This window comes from Chelonia mydas, chromosome 3 (genome assembly GCF_015237465.2).
Source record: "Chelonia mydas isolate rCheMyd1 chromosome 3, rCheMyd1.pri.v2, whole genome shotgun sequence".
Classification (NCBI taxonomy): domain Eukaryota; kingdom Metazoa; phylum Chordata; order Testudines; family Cheloniidae; genus Chelonia; species Chelonia mydas.
In genome coordinates this window covers 68,987,122-69,004,905 of record NC_057851.1, presented here as the reverse complement: position 1 = coordinate 69,004,905, position 17,784 = coordinate 68,987,122, and positions in this window count along the sequence as shown.

Here is a 17,784-nt window from a genome sequence, read left to right as displayed (position 1 = left end):
AGTAAGCAAGCTAGATAGTTTTTGCTTTCGTTTTAAAGAATATATTTAAAATGTGTTAAGTTGGGTGGCTTACACATGTTAAGGCAGCAATTCTCAACCAGGGGGGGTACATATTTGCCCAGTTTTAAAATAGGGTCCATAAAAAGCAGTAGTGAAGTCAGTACAAACTAAAATTCTATACAGACAATGACTTGTTTATACTGCTCTATATACCATATACTGAAATGTACGTACAATATTTATATTCCAATTGATTTATAATTATATAGTAAAAATGAGAAAGTTAGCAATTTTTCAGTAATAGTGTGCTGTGACACTTTTGTATTTTTATGTCTGATTTTTGTAAGCAAGTAGTTTTTAAGTGAGGTGAAACTTGGGGGTATGCAAGACAAATCAGACTCCTGAAAGGGGTATAGTAGTCTGGAAAGATTGAGAGCCACTGTGTTAAGGTACAGGCTTCCATAACCTAAGGGCCACAACAGTGAATGTGTGATACCCATGAAACTGCGTTTGGGCATTTAGGACGGATAAATGGTGTACAGTTTAAGAGTGATGGGTACTATTTGAAATTTATGAGATTAAGAGACCTTGTAGGTTATGTGCAGTAAGATCATGAAAAGCATTAAAAATTAAAAAGCAAAACCCTTGTCCTGCACTTGACTGGAACCAGAAAGTGAGTGCAACAACAGGGGGAAATGTGAAGATGTTTAGAATGTGTGACTCTTAACGGTGTGGAGTTCTATAATGTCAAGTTTCCAAAGCTTGCAGGGAGGCCGAGAAGCATCAAAATTTATTTTTAAAGTCTCATAGTTAATAAAATATGGCTAATAACCTTGAGTGGAGTGTTTTTAATACTATGATTTTTCTGAAGGCCAGATTGGAATTTGTCAAAGAAACTAAATTGAGACAGATGGGAAAGCAACTGGTAATACACAGCCCATTGAAGCAGACTTGAAAAACACATGAAAGGAAATTTTTACATTAAAGGCATGAAAGTAAAATGTGAAGTATGATGATATTTCCTCTCAGAGGAATCTAGAATGGCTCTCTTTGACTGGTATAATGATGGCAGATTTCAGCACTGATGGTATGCAAATTGGGCAAAGTGAACTCTTGATTAGACTTGATTAGACCAGGAAAGAACCCCAAGTCAAGGAAGAGTCAATCACAGTCATAGAATAAGACGAGATATAGCCATGCCAGACTAATCCAGTCAGCCAAATGCATATTGGATGAAGACAAGGGAACATAATTTCTAAAACCTGAGAAGCTAAATCAAGAATGGCAAATATAGTCCTCTATGGACCAAACTGCCCATGTTAAATTGAACTGAGCACCTGATTGTAGAAAGGTAAGAGTTTGTAATGAATAAGAAGCAATAATTTAGGGGTCATCTACAATAATGTGGTTAACAAGGGAAAACACATCCAGTGGTTAGCTCTGTTACAGCCAAAGTCCTGCCTGTGCCACTGATATTAAAGTAGAATGTCAGAGCTCTCAGAAGCTTTAGTCTAGTTGTGTGCCAGAGAGATACCCAAAAAGAAAAGGAGTACTTGTGGCACCTTAGAGACTAACCAATTTATTTGAGCATAAGCTTTCGTGAGCTACAGGTCAGTCAACAATAAAATAATTAAATACTCAAAGTCGGGGGGGGGGGGGGGGGGGGGAGGGGAGAAGAGCACATTAAAGAAATCACTAACGCTCTGAATCAAATATATTCAGAGTTATAAATATACATTTGACTTTACCTAATATGTTAAAAGGCAGGGTCTCGGTCCCAGAGACCCAACCTAAGTCATATGGCAAAATATGGCTCCTATAGAACTCAACAGGAGTTTTGTCATTGTCTTCAATGGGATCAAGATTTTGCCTGGAGAGAGGAGATCTGTAAACAGAGGGGAAGAAAGAAACATGACTATTGTAATGAGCAGCATTTTGTGGAAGGAAATATGTTACTTAGGAAACTAGTGTTTATTCAACCTAGGATTATGCTGGTTTATACTGGCTTACTGCAGGACTATCTCCAGGCCGTCTTTTGAGGTAAGTCTATGTGAAGACAAGATTCACTGGCTCAAGGTACCAAACCCCTGGTTCGACAAGAAAGTAACTACTGCCAACCAGGGACCCAGCTTCAGGGGTTAGATCATTAGCTTACAACTTGAGAGAGCTGGGTTCAGTTCCTTGCTCTACTACTGATTGTCTGGCTGGTTTGGGGCAAGTCACTTAACTTCTCTGTGCCTAAGTTTCCAGTCTGAAATGGGGATTGCATCACTTCCCTACCTTACAGAAGTGGTATAAAAATAAATACATTAAAGATTGTGTGGTACACAGATGCTAGGCTGATGGCACACATAGAACTATCTTAGAGAGATGTTGCCCACAAGACACAGAGATTCTGTTCATTTGTCAGCTAGATTTCATCAATGGCATTCGACTGGTGCCGTGGTTGCAAATTAAAGTTGCTCTCCCATTGAGGTTGCATGTGAAAGAGCTGCAGTGTCTGTCCTCATATAGAGGTGATGCAGGGAGATGAAAATTGCACCACTCTGCACACTGAGGAGTGAATGTTAGCCCTATGAGTTTAAATTTGAGTTCCCCTCCAAGGGAAAAGACAAAGAGCACGGCCATCCAACTGAGTAGGGCCCCACACTACAAGAAGGATGAGGAAAAATTGGAAAGAGTCCAGTGGAGGGCAACAAAAATGATTAGGGGACTGGAACACATGACTTATGAGGAGAGGCTGAGGGAACTGGGATTGTTTAGTCTGCGGAAGAGAAGAAGGAGGGGGGATTTGATAGCTGCTTTCAACTACCTGAAAGGGGGTTCCAAAGAGGATGGATCTAGACTGTTCTCAGTGGTAGCTGATGACAGAACAAGGAGTAATGGTCTCAAGTTGCAGTGGAGAAGGTTTAGGTTGGATATTAGAAAAAAACTTTTTCACTATGAGGGTGGTAAAACACTGGAATGCGTTACCTAGGGAGGTGGTGGAATCTCCTTCCTTAGATATTTTTAAGGTCAGGCTTGACAAAGCCCTGGCTGGGATGATTTAGTTGGGGATTAGTCCTGCTTTGAGGTCCATTCCATGGATTCTATGATTCTATGATTCTCCTGCTGAATCAATAATCTGGGATCCCTCTAGGTCTTGAAATAATTTTTGTTGGGCTCCATAATGAGGGCAACAAACTCTTTGCACCACTGTCTCGTCCTCCTTTTACCCAGAGTGACAGTGCTGGCATTAATTACCCAACAGAACCTGTGGTCTAAGGCTAGGAATAGGAACCATGGTAATGGAAAATAGAAATTCCCCAGTGGAAGTTAATACTGCTGCTCACTATGGCGTTAATATTTTTGAGAGTTTGGTGTTTTGTACCATTCCCTGCCACTCTGCAAAACACCAGACCTGACTGCTTCCTTCAGTGGGATGTCCATAGACTCTGGACAAGAGGAATATTACTCCTGGGACCACTATATTTGTCCATCATCCATTCCATGCAAACACTATGTTTGTGTGTGTCAGGGGAGGGAAGGATAGCATGGCCCTAACTAGGAACAGAAACAGTTAGCAGATTGGAAACATGAGAAGACAATGACAAGAACAGGTTGAATACTGAGTGGTTAAAACAACAATGAATGTAAATGAACTCTTAGAGGAACAAGAGCCCTGATAAGATGAGATAATATGACATCTTTAGAAATAATACCCAAATCCACCACCTCATCTGAAAATGTTACTATTTAACACAATCAAAACAATCTCACTACAGTTAGGGCTGAAATGAAGAAAGCAAGACATTGTGGGGGTGATTATTTATTTAACTTTCTTTAGCTTTTATACATTGCAGATCAGCACATTTGTAGCTGAATTTAATAGGGGGAAAATCTCTCTCCTTTTTCTCTAGGCCTGCACTAGTATCACAAACTTATTGCTTATGCATTTCAGAATATGTAGATGGATTAATGAAAACTGTATGGAAACTACCTCTCTCCCTCTGTTATCTCTTTCTGAATTATTTTCTGAAGAAAAAGCAGTTTGCACTAAAATTATTTTTTTAGCATGAAGATATCTATAGAAAGGCCCATACTCTATGGATATCAAAGTTGTCTAATAACTATGCAAAACATAGGAGCAAATCATTATAAAATAAGTCAGCAGAGAATCCAATGCTGCTCTTAATATCAATATTTTGGAATAGGATCATGTAAACCTGGGTATTTTTTTTAAGATATTGTGAAATAATTTAAATGGAAAATCCTAGGCAGATGGATATTTTATATTTTCTCTTCCACATTCGAAAGTGTGTATGATGCTTAAGGCTGATTTTTCAAGTTCTAAACTCACAGTGTTTAACTTCAGATATGAGGAAAGCAGAAGTCCTGTGTCATTATGTATACCTGTGTAACATTCCTTGACTGGCATGAAACCATCTCAGCATGTTCTTCCTGAGGAAAAGTTAATATTAGGTAGTATTAATCCTCTTTCTTCTCCTGTTTTTGGTTATTCCCCCCCCCCCCCCGATTTATTACTTGTTTTATTTTTAAATTTTTTAATAATTTAAGATAATATTCATTGTCCTTTTGTGAGTCAAAATCCTCAGCCCTACATCCAACCCATGTCACTGGTCTCCATGCTGAGCAGATGTGCAGGGGTTGAGGTCAGTGGAACCCTCTCATTCTAAGTGTGGAGCCATTCCATGAAGGTTACTTCTGCCCAGTCGCTGAATCCTGGGGTTCTAGGTGTGAGAACCAGAGTACAACAACAGAGCCTCTGGCCCCACCCCACATATAACAAGAACATACATAAGAAAGATTGCACCCTGCCCCACAAAGTCCAGCATTTCTGGCCCCAGTACTGCTCTGCGGTCCTACTACATAAACTTTTGTGTCCATGCCAGGCCCCACTGACTTTGCTGCCTAGATCAGGGTATATTGTGGAACTACAAAAACAGGGTATAAGTTTCAAGGTTGCACAAATAAGATGACATGGTAATTTAGCTTGGTCATATCCACTTAATAATTCAGGGTTTGTGTATTTGTCTGTAAGCCATTGCACTCAGTACCTGGCCGTGAAAAAGGCTAATGCAATCCTAGGATGCACCAAGTGAGGTATTTCCAGTAGATATAGGGAAGTGATATTACCATTATACAAGGTAATGGTGAGCCGTCATCTTGTGTGCAATTCTGGTCTCACATGTTTAAGAAAGATGAAGTCAAACTGGAATAGATGCAGAGAAGGAATAGAGGAATAGAAAACCTACCTCAAAAGAGGAGTTTGACTTGTTTAGCTTAACCAAACGAAGGCTGAGGGATAAATACCAGGGAGGGAGAGTAAATGCCAATGTTGACACAAGAACAAACAGATATAAATTGGCCATCAGCAAGTTTAGGCTTAAAATTAGGTGAAGATTTCTAACAATCAGAGGAGCAGTGAGGGAAAAATTGCTAATTGGCTGCAAGACTGAGCTTGATACGTTTTCAGGGTGTGGGGTGGTATGATGAGGCTGCCTACAATGTTATGTTGTCCATTTGCAACCAATAGTAGCAAAAATCTACTATGATCAGAAATGAGGCAGTAAATGGGGAGGGCACTGAGTTAGCACAGAGAATTCTTTCCCAGTGTCTGGCTGTTGGGTCTTGCTGAAATGCTCAGGGTTCAACTGATCTCCATATTTGGGGTTTGGAAGGAATTTTCTTCCCAGTCAGATTGGCAGAGACCCTTTAGGTTTTTCACCTTCCTTTGCAGAGTGGGACACAGGCCACTTGCTGGCTAAATGGTAGATTCTCTGAAACTTGAAGTCTTTAAATAATTAATTATTTGAGGACTTCAGTAACTCAGCCAGAGGTTATGGGTCTATTACAGGAGTCAGTGGGTAAGGTTGTATGACCTGAGAAATGCAGGAGGTCAGACAAGATGATCATGATGGTCCCTTCTGGCCTTGAGGTCTATGAGTATGTAGTATTAATAAATGGAGAATAAATAAAATTTGTCTTAACTGGGGGAAAATAACCTTTTCAGATAAAGGAGAGCTGAGGAGGATGAGGTAATATATTTCATTGGAACAAGTTCTGTTGGTGAGAGAGAGATGCTTTTGAGCTTACAAGAGTTCTTCAGGTTTTGGAAATGTACATCACAGCTAAATACAAAATAGAACACATTGCTTAACATAAGTAGTTAACACATATTTCTAGGAACCACTCAAGGTGAAGTGGCCTGCTAATACTTCGCCAGTCATAGTGGGGAAAGAAGGAAAATAAAAACTGGCGGGGGCATTGGTTCATGGGTTACATATTGTTGTAATAAGGCATGAATCCAGCGTCTCTATTCAGTCCATGATTTTTAGAGTCTAGCAAAGTTATGAAGTTGAGCTCCAAATCTTGTCTTTTGAAGATGTTATGCAGGTTTCCTTTGAGGATGAGGACTGCGAGATCATATATAGAGTGATGACTTTATATTGTTCACCAAAGATGATATGGTGTTTTTGTCTTGTATCCTATTTCTGTGTGAGTTCATCTGAGAGCATAATTATTGTGTCGTTTCACCCACATAGTTGCTATTGGGGCAATTAGTGCACTGAATGAGGTAAACCACATGTTGCGACAGGCATGTGTAAAACCCATGTATCTTGAAAGGTGTGTTGTGGGGTGTGGTGATCATCATAGCAATGGAGATATATCAGCAGGTTTTGCATGTGTTCTGACAGGGTCTGGTGCCATTTTTAGTTGGTGTGTCCTGATCTGCGGAGAGGTTCTGATAAGCTTGGGGAGGTTGGGGGTTGTTTGAAGGCCAGAAGGGGGGGGTCAGTAAAGGTTACTTTCAGGCTGTGGTCTCTGGGTGATACCCCGCATGGATTCCAGTGTGGAGTGGTAGGTGGCAATTAGGGGTCTGTGGTCAGAGGTGGTTTTATTTCTGTAGTGAAATATTCTCTCTTGATATATGGATGACCTGTCCATGAAGTGATCTACTTCTCTGATGGAAAGTCCCTGTTTGTGAAGGTGATTTAAAATGTGTTGAGGTGTATATCCTTGGAACATATTCTGTGGTATTTGAGTGCCTGACTGAAGATAACAGATTTCTTGGTGTATTTAGGGTGATTACTGGATCTTCAAAAAGTCATGGAAGATGAGAAAGATTCCAGAGGACTGGAAAAGGGCAAATATTGTGCCAATCTATAAAAAGGGAAATAAGGGCAACCCAGGGAATTATAGACCAGTCAGCTTAACTTCAGTACCCAGAAAGATAATTGAGCAAATAATTAAGCAATCAATTTGCAAACACCTAGAAGATAATAAGGTGATAAGTAACAGTCAGCATGGATTTGTCAAGAACAAATATGCAGACCAACATGATAGCTTTCTTTGAGAGGCTAACAAGCCCTGTGGATAAGGGGGAAGTGGTAGATGTAGTATATCTTGACTTTAGTAAGGATTTTGATACTGTCTCACATGACCTTCTCATAAACAAACTAGGGAAATACAACCTAGATGGAGCTACTATAAGGTGGGTGCATAACTAATTGGAAAACCATTCCCAGACAGTAATCATCAGTGGTTCACAGGCAAGCTCAAAGGACATATCAAGTGAGGTCCTGCAAGGATCAGTTCTGGGTCAGTTTCTGTTCAATATCTTCATCAATGATTTAGATAATGGCATAGAGAGTACACTTATAAAGTGTGCGGATGATACCAAGCTGGGAAAGGTTGCAAGTGCTTTGGACGTTAGGATTAAAATTCAAAATGATCTGGACAAACTGGAAAAATGGTCTGAAGTAAATTGAATGACATTCAATAAGGACAAATGCAAAGTACTCCACTTAGAAAGGAATAATCAGTTGCACACATACAAAATGGGAAATGACTGCCTAGGAAGGAGTACTGTGGAAAGGGATCTGGGGTCATAGTGGATCACAAGCTAAATATGAGTCAAGAGTGTAACACTGTTGCAAAAAAAGCAAACACCATTCTGGGATGTATTAGAAGGAGTGTTGTAAGCAAGACACAAGAAGAATTGTTCTTGCTCTACTCTGCTATGATTAGGCCTCAAATGGAGTATTGTGTCCAGTTCTGGGTAAGGATGTGGACAAATTGGAGAAAATCCAGAGCAAAACAACAAAAATGATTAAAGGTCTAAAAAACATGACTTATGAGGAAAGATTAAAAAAATTGGGTTTGTTTAGTCTGGAAAAGAGAAGACTGAGAGGGGACATGATAACAGTTTACAAGTACATAAAAGGTTGTTACAAGGAGGAGGGAGAAAAATTGTTCTTATAAACTGCCAAGGATAGGACAAGATGCAATTGGCTTAAATTGTAGCAAAGGAGGTTTAGGTTGGACATTAGGAAAAACTTTCTAACTGTCAGTGTAGTTAAGCACTGAAATAAATTGCCCAGGGAGGTTGTGGAATCTCTGTCATTGGAGATTTTTAAGAGCAGGTTAGACAAACACCTGTCAGGGATGATCTAAATAATACTTAGTCCTGCCATGAGTGCACAGGACTGGATTAGATGACTTGAGTCCCTGACAATTCTATGATTGTATGAGGTTAAGGCAGCCAGACTTCAGGGTCCAGCTGCCCAAGAAAAGTGTCAGACACCGAGAGTGTGCCTGAGAGATCCAGAGGTAAGAACAATGACCACACACTGCCCAAGCCCAAGGGGTTATAAGCACTTGGGATCCAACACTTGTGTCTATGCAGAGAGGTGGACTGAGCCAGGCTGGAAAAAATGACATCTATTTAATCCATTTTGGGAACACAGCACCACCATATCATTACAAAAAATCAAAATGCATATAGAATATTTATGCCTGTTAGATATTAAGGATAGGATTTTCAAAATGCCGTCAGCACTGAAAATCCAACTACAAAGGACTTTCAGAATTCCCTCAAGCTGTTCCAGAATGCATAGAGCCAGGAGACTTAGCTTCAGCAGTCACTTCCAGAGCAGTTCAACACTGGTTAATTTTTCCCTTGATACACTTTTTATACAACCATAATCAAAAAGCTAAACCTAAACATGTTTTGCAAGTGACTTAGTTTTTAACTGTGCCTTAGAAGCATATAAGATACTCTGAATTTTTAGGGAGTTTCTTAATTAAATTTCCCTGCCAAGAAAAAAGGAAGTTGATCTTCTTTGTCCAGTTCATCAGGGATATGTTCAGAACTGGCAAAAGACTGTTTTTGTATAGAGTGTATAAATTAGAAGAATTCTTCAGCATCACTTGGACTTGCAGCTTATTTCCCCTTTGGTTGCTCTGCTAGTACAGCACGGACTCAAGAAATGTAGTTTCCAAACTTCCCTCTGTTAGTGTAACTTTAACGGGATCATGTGTGATGTAACAGCTCTGCCATGGTGATATGTCTGCACCCAGACAAAAGACAGTTTTAGTTGTGTAAGTATGGGTTCATTAAAGAGGGTCTTTCTCACTGAAAGAAACTTTTCCATGTATCAGACTGAACAAATACATCTACTTTCTCACTTGTTTTAATTCCTGCCCCTCCACCCCTCAATTTTGCTTATAATCAGAATTATTTTCTTAAACAAATTTCTGCTCTTGCAGTGAAGTCATCATTCTCTGCATGTGTTATCAGCTATTTCCAAGTAAATAGACCTTGGTGTTACAAATTCAGGAGGGTAATGAAGTAACAAACAGAAGGAGAAACGGGACTCTCAGGGAGGGCAAATTTATTCAAATGCAAATATCCCCACAACAGCTGAAGAATAGAGTTATATACGAGAAAAGTAATATCCTATACAGCTGTTCCCCTAGTTCATCTCTTTTGTACATCTTTACGTTTCCTTTGATATTTTCCAAACTGTGGTTTCCATTTGTTTCAAAGAAAGTAGTACGACTTTTTCTATTTTGTTCTGATCCTGTGACCACTACTATGCTATCTGAGTGCCTCATTTATCCTTATATATGAATAAATGCATACATCAGTCATCTTTACTAATTCAAGGAGTAACTCGTTTGCCTTCAAACTAAAGAGAAAGTTCTCACTGTCAGGGGCAATGTTGTGTTTGTGATTTCTTTGTCACACTTTACTCCAATTCATTTTCTATATTACCAGTATTTCAAGGGCCGGTGCAAAACAATAGAAGAGGGATTTATCTTAGCTACAGCCTTCTAATGTACAATTAATTGAAATTACGGCACCTGGGTACATAAAAGTTCTCTCTTCATCAGATCACTTCCTGCGGCTGTTGCTGAACCTCAAACATGTTTGGCTATTAATTCTCTTCTGAACTTCTAATGAAACATCTGCTTTCTTTTGTCCAATCTGGTGATTGAGATGTATAGCATGTTATAGAATATTAATAATGTTCTTTTCTTTTTTTGAATGAAGATCTTCCCTTTGATTCACACCGTTAAATAATCTTCTAATCTGTGAGCCAGAATGACAACCAATACTTTGGAAACAATCCTAAGCATATTGGTTGGGCTGATGAAGGGGGAAGTGGAGGACATTCCTTTGCCGGTTTATTTTTCTTTAGTATTAGTGTTACATTGGCTCGTCTCAAAGTCTGTAATAAATTGCTTTTCTCTCAGGAATTTGCAAATAATTTAGTTAGGGGATTGCTAACCATATGTATGGGTTTTTTTTTTTTTTTTATTAAGTCCTGGCCTGATTCCATCACTTCTTGAGCTATATTGTTTCAAAGATGTTTGGCTGGCCTGTCACTAGAAGCAGAATAAAATCAGCTTCTTTTCTTGGTTTTTGTTTCTTTTGGCAACGTAAGCAGTTTAAAAAGATCGTAGACTGTCTGATATAATGTAGTGATGAGACAAGTCAGTCGGCTAAGGTTTTTGATAGCACTCTTCAGTGATACTGGGAGTTTCTGATCACATCTTCAAGAAAATTGAGATGTTGCCCTTTTGATAAATATGCACTGCTAAATGCCAATAGTGTGTGTGTTTTAAAGTGTGATCTAGCCTAGTTACTACACAGTAAATAGGCAGACATTTCCCCATTTTTTTTATGAAATACATGTTTGAAAAACATTCCTAACCTCATAGATATCCTTCACTTCAAATATTCAAAGTGTCATGTGAGATTTCAGCCATTTTAGTCATTAAAGTCTAACTCAAGATACACAGTGGAAATCCTTACAATATACCAGTTAGGGTCAATTTGGGGATCTTTGGTTTCTATCAATATTTATCCAGTGAATCAATGAGAACTTTTAATGAAATTTTGGTTCATTTATCAAAGTTGGTGAGTGGCAATATGTACACAGAATGGCAGAAATAATGTAATTTGCCCCTACTTCTTCCTGATATCAATATTCTGCCAGGCTGCCAGTTTCATATCTATTATTATTTGTTTGTTTGACAGCACCCAAAACCATGCCAGGTGCATTGCAAAACATGCACACAGATCCATTTCCTGAGGAGTTAACAGTCTAAATAGAGATAACATGATGCCAGAAGATGACGGCAAAGAAAGCAGCTAAGGGGCAACAGAACAAGATTTACAAACATAAGATCATAAGCTTTCTTTGGAGGCTCAGTGAATGTCTGGGGGTGTGTTTCAAGCATACAGGTTATGTATTAAAGGGGATGATTGAGATCAAAAGGCAAGTAGAAGAAGGGTGTGAAGGGAGGAACAGAAAGTTGGGAAATAAATGGTTGGCAAGGGAAGATGAGGGAGGAGATGAGGAAAAGAAGGATGGAGCGGAGCACAGAGGACAAGGAGGATCAGATTGGCAGCTGGGGGGAAAATGTAGTTAACATTGATGGGTGGTGGAGAAGCGAGACCACACAATTGACCAACCAGTCATTGTGAAATATGCCAAGAGTCAATGTAGAAGTTTGAAGACTTTGAGGATTCCATTAGGACAACAAAGGTGTGATCTCCTGCTGATGACAGGGGAAAAAGATGCAACGAACTGGGTTTTTAAGGCTGTTACTGGAACTCATTCCACTTAGTTACTCCCTTCACATTGGTTAAGAATTGGGAGGGAAAGGGGAGACTGCTGGATTAGTGTTTCCAGGCAGCTCCCACATGAACTGGTGGGCAGAAAGCTGGACTCTGAGTAACAAGGATTCATGCTCTGCTGCTGCTTCTGCTAGCAAACATGTAGGTGACATTCTACTTATCTTAATCATGCAAACAGTGTGAGTGAAGTCACTGGGATTAGTAGCAAATAGAGCTCACTGGAAAACAGAATCTGCTCTGAGGAAGATTCTAACATTTCAAAATTTCCTTTCCTTCAAAATCAGATTGAAAAGGTGAAATTTTGAAACATACTGTGAAATTTGCTGTAATTCTGAAATATTTCATTTTGGAAACACCAAAATAACCTTATTGAAACATTTTGTTGCTATATTGAAATATTTTGATTCAATGGTGATTTGACTGTGGTGAGTTTGTTGTCTGTTGTGTGCTTGCTGCTTGTCTATGGTATATACTGTGGTCTGTTTGGGGGGGGCGGGGGGGGGGGGGGGGGGGCTGTGCACGAGTCTAGCAGCCTGCTAGGCAAAGCTGAGAGCTTCTTAATGAGGCTTTGACCCCTAAGTCCTTTAAGAACCATTAACTGTTAACCAAGGGGTGGGGGCTATTCAGGGAGAATAGGGGTTTTAAAAGCCACTCCCTAAGTAACTAGAGGAGATAGCAAACAGGGGAGTTTAGAGGGGGAACATGAGAGCTAGGTACACCTAATACACATTCTCTAAAAGTAGGCCAATAACCGCTCTTTCCCCCTCCTCCCAAAAAAAGAAAAAAACACCAAAAAAGGCAGAGGAGTAAAAAATAATGCTGACAGACATCCAGCAGCAGAGGGGACTATCCAGTTTATTGCACTCAATGCAGCATGCATGATTACCTGCCTTGTGGGCAGGTGGTGAATGTGTGCATTCGGTGCAAGGAGTTCATGGCCCTCAGAGACCAAGTACAGGCTCTTGAGACTACAGTGATGAACTGGAGGAGCTAAGGGAGACAGAGATACATAGATGAGACTTTCTGGGATACAGAGCAGTCCCACCCCCAGTCTTACAGTGCCTATGCTATTGAGGAGGATGAAAGTCTCAGGGAAGGAGAACATCTAACTGGAACAGAGGAAAATGATCCCATAGTTGGGAGCCTCCTTCCAGATGATGTCATGGTTTCTTCTGACACTGAGGATACCTCTCTGTAGAAGGGAATCCTTGTTATTAGGAAGAAACAGGTAATAGTAATAGAAACACAGATAGTTGGGTTTATGATAACTGGGAGAACTGCATTGTGAATTGCCTGCTGGGTGCAAAGGTTGCAGACCCCTCAAGACATTGAGACAGACTGGGGAGGAGCTGGGGAAGAGCTGGCGGTCGTGGCACATGTAGGTATCAATGACATAGGAAAAGGTAGGAGAGAGGTCCTGGAGGCCAAATTTAGGTTGTTAGGTAAGATTAAAGTCCATGACCTCCATGGTAGCATTTTCTGAAGTGCTTCCAGTTCCACATGTATAGACAGAAAGGCATGCAGAACTGCAGAGTTTCAATGAGTGGATGAGACAATAGTTTAGGGAGGAGGGGTTTCAGTTTATTAAGAAGTGGGAAACCTTTGGAGGCGGGGGGAAGGAGCCTAAACAGGAAGGATGAGCTCCACCTAAATCAAAACAGAACCAGACTGCTGGCATGTAAAATTAAAAAGATCATAGAAAAAAAAATTAAATTAAGGGCTGGAAGAAAGCCTAAACATGCAGAGGAACACATGGTTTGGACAGAGACATCCCATAGGGAAGGATTTATTAATGAGGATTCTTTAAATCCTAATAAATAGGAGAGAAGATACGTTGATAAAGTACAGGTAGGAACTGAAGAGAAACAGTCAAATGAAAAAAGAGTTCCATTCAATTACATCACATGAAGGCAGACATGCTCTAATAAGAATATAACAGTAGGGATCTATTATTGACCACCTGACCAGGACAGTGATGGTGACGATGAAATGCTAAGGGAGATTAGAGAGGCTATCAAAACAAAAAACTCAATAATAGTGGGGGATTTCAATTATCCCCATATTGACTGGGTACCTGTCACCTCAGGATGAAATGCAGAGACAAAATTTCTTGACACTTTAAATGACTGCTTCATGGAGCAGCTGGTACAGGAACCCACAAGGGGAGAGGCAACTCTCCATCTAGTCCTGAGTGGAGCGCAGGATCTGGTCCAAGAGGTAACTATAACAGGACCGCTTGGAAATAGTGACCATAATATAATAACATTTAACATTCCTGTGGTGGGAAGAACACCTCAACAGCCCAACACTGTGGCATTTAATTTCAGAAAGGGGAACTATGCAAAAATGAGGAGGTTAGTTAAACACAAATTAAAAGGTACAGTGACTAGATTTAAGAGTAGCAGCCATGTTAGTCTGTATCTGCAAAAAGAAAAGGAGTACTTGTGGCACCTTAGAGACTAACAAATTTATTTGAACATAAGCTTTTGTGAGCTACAGCTCATTTCATCGGATGCATGCAGTGGAAAATACAGTGGGGAGATTTATATACACAGAGAACATGAAACAATGGGTGTTACCATACACACTGTAACAAGAATGATCAGGTAAGGTGAGCTATTACCAGCAGGAGAGCGGGGGGTGGGAGTGGGGGGAGGGAAAAACCTTTTGTAGTGATAATCAAGGTGTGCCATTTTCAGCAGTTGACAAGAATGTGTGAGGAACAGTGTGTGTGTGTGTGTGTGGGGAGGGAATAAACATGGGGAAATAGTTTTACTTTGTGTAATGACACATCCACTCCCAATCTTTATTCAAGCCTAAGTTAATTGTATCCAGTTTGCAAATTAATTCCAATTCAGCAGTCTCTCGTTGGAGTCTGTTTTTGAAGTTTTTTTGTTGAAGAATTGCCACTTTTAGGTCAGTAATCGAGTGACCAAAGAGACTGAAGTGTTCTCTGACTGGTTTTTGAATGTTATAATTCTTGATGTCTGATTTGTGTCCATTTATTCTTTTATGTAGAGACTGTCCAGTTTGACCAATGTTCATGGCAGAGGGGCATTGCTGCCACATGATGGCATAAATCATATTGGTAGATGTGCAGGTGAACGAGCCTCTGATAGTGTGGCTGACGTGATTAGGCCCTATGATGGTGTCCCCTGAATAGATATGTGGACAGAGTTGGCAACAGGCTTTGTTGCAAGGATAGGTTCCTAGGTTAGTGTTTTTTGTTGTGTGGTGTGTGGTTGCTGGTGAGTATTTGCTTCAGGTTGGGGGGGCTGTCTGTAAGCAAGGACTGGCCTGTCTCCCAAGATCTGTGAGAGTGATGGGTTGTCCTTCAGGATAGGTTGTAGATCCTTGATGATGTGCTGGAGAGGTTTTAGTTGGGGGCTGAAGGTGATGGCTAGTGGCGTTCTGTTGTTTTCTTTGTTGGGCCTGTCCTGTAGTAGGTAACTTCTGGGTACTCTTCTGGCTCTGTCAATCTGTTTCTTCACTTCAGCATGTGGGTATTGTAGTTGTAAGAACGCTTGATAGAGATCTTGTAGGTGTTTGTCTCTGTCTGAGGGGTTGGAGCAAATGTGATTGTATCGTAGAGCTTGGCTGTAGACAATGGATCATGTGGTGTGGTCTGGATGAAAGCTGGAGGCATGTAGGTAAGTATAGCGGTCAGTAGGTTTCCGGTATTGGGCGGTGTTTATGTGACCATCGCTTATTAGCACCGTAGTGTCCAGGAAGTGGATCTATTGTGTGGACTGGTCCAGGCTGAGGTTGATGGTGGGATGGAAATTGTTGAATTCATGGTGGAATTCCTCAAGGGCTTCTTTTCCATGGGTCCAGATGATGAAGATGTCATCAATGTAGCACGAGTAGAGTAGGAGCATTAGGGGACAAGAGCTGAGGAAGCGTTGTTCTAAGTCAGCCATAAAAATGTTGGCATACTGTGGGGCCATGCTGGTACCCATAGCAGTGCCACTAATTTGAAGGTATACATTGTCCCCAAATATGAAATAGTTATGGGTGAGGACAAAGTCACAAAGTTCAGCCACCAGGTTTGCCATGACATTATCGGGGATACTGTGCCTGACGGCTTGTAGTCCATCTTTGTGTGGAATGTTGGTGTAGAGGGCTTCTACATCCATAGTAGCTAGGATGGTGTTTTCAGGAAGATCACCAATGGATTGTAGTTTCCTAAGGAAGTCAGTGGTGTCTCAAAGACAGCTGGGAGTGCTGGTAGCATAGGGCCTGAGGAGGGAGTCTACATAGCCAGACAATCCTGCTGTCAGGGTGCCAATGCCTTAGATGATGAGGTGTCCAGGATTTCCAGGTTTATGGATCTTGGGTAGCAGATAGAGTACCCCGGTCAGGGTTCTAGGGTTGTGTCTTGTGCTTTTTCAGGGATTTTCTTGAGCAGATGGTGTAGTTTCTTTTGGCAACCCTCAGTGGGATCAAAGGGTAATGGCTAGAATGAAATCCCTGCAAGCTGCATGGACGCTTTTCAAAGACACCATAATAGAGGCTCAACTTAAATGTATACCCCAAATTAAAAAACATAGTAAAAGAACTAAAAAAGAGCCACCGTGGCTTAACCTTGTAAAAGAAGCAGTGAGAGATAAAAAGGCATCTTTTAAAAAGTGGAAGTCAAATCCTAGTCAGGTAAATAGAAAGGAGCATAAACACTGCCAAATTAAATGTAAAAATGTAATAAGGAAAGCCAAAAAGGAGTTTGAAGAACAGCTAGCCAATAACTCAAAAGGTAATAACAAAACATTTTTTAAGTACATCAGAAGCAAGAGAACTGCTAAACCACCAGTGGGGCCCCTGGATGATCGAGATACAAAAAGAGCACTTAAAGAAGATAAAGTCATCGCGGAGAAACTAAATGAATTCTTTGCTTCAGTCTTCACGGCTGAGGATGTTAGGGAGATTCCCAAACCTGAGCCATCTTTTGTAGGTGACAAATCTGAGGAATTGTCACAGATTGAAGTATCACTAGAGGAGGTTTTGGAATTAATTGAGAAACTTAACAGTAACAAGTCACCGGGACCAGATGGCATTCACCCAAGAGTTCTGAAAGAACTCAAATGTGAAATTGTGGAACTATTAACTATGGTTTGTAACCTGTCCTTTAAATCAGCCACTGTACCCAATGACTGGAAGATAGCTAATGTAACCCCAATATTTAAGAAGGGCTCTAGAGGTGGTCCTGACAATTACAGACCAGTAAGTCTAACGTCAGTACTGGGCAAATTAGATGAAACAATAGTAAAGAATAACATAGAAGAGCATAAATTGTTGCACAAAAGTCAACATGGCTTCTGTAAAGGGCGATCTGTTAGAGTTCTTTGAGGGGGTCAACAATCATGTGAACAAGGGGGATCCAGTGGACATAGTGTACTTAGATTTCCAGAAAGCCTTTGACAAGGTCCCTCACCAAAGGCTCTTACGTAAATTAAGTTGTCATGGGATAAGAGGGAAGATCTTTTCATGGATCGAGAACTGGTTAAAAGACAGGGAAAAAAGGGTAGGAATAAATGGTAAATTTTCAAAATGGAGAGGGGTAACTAGTGGTGTTCCCCAAAGGTCAGTTCTAGGACCAATTCTATTCAACTTATTCATAAATGATCTGGAGAAAGGGGTAAACAGTGAGGTGGCAAAGTCTGCAGACGTTACTAAACTGCTCAAGATAGTTAAGACCAAAGCAGACTGTGAAGAACTTCAAAAAGATCTCACAAAACTAAGTGATTGGGCAACAAAATGGCAAATGAAATTTAATGTGGATAAACGTAAAGTAATGCACATTGGAAAAAATAACCCCAACTATACATACAATATGATGGAGGCTAATTTAGCTACAA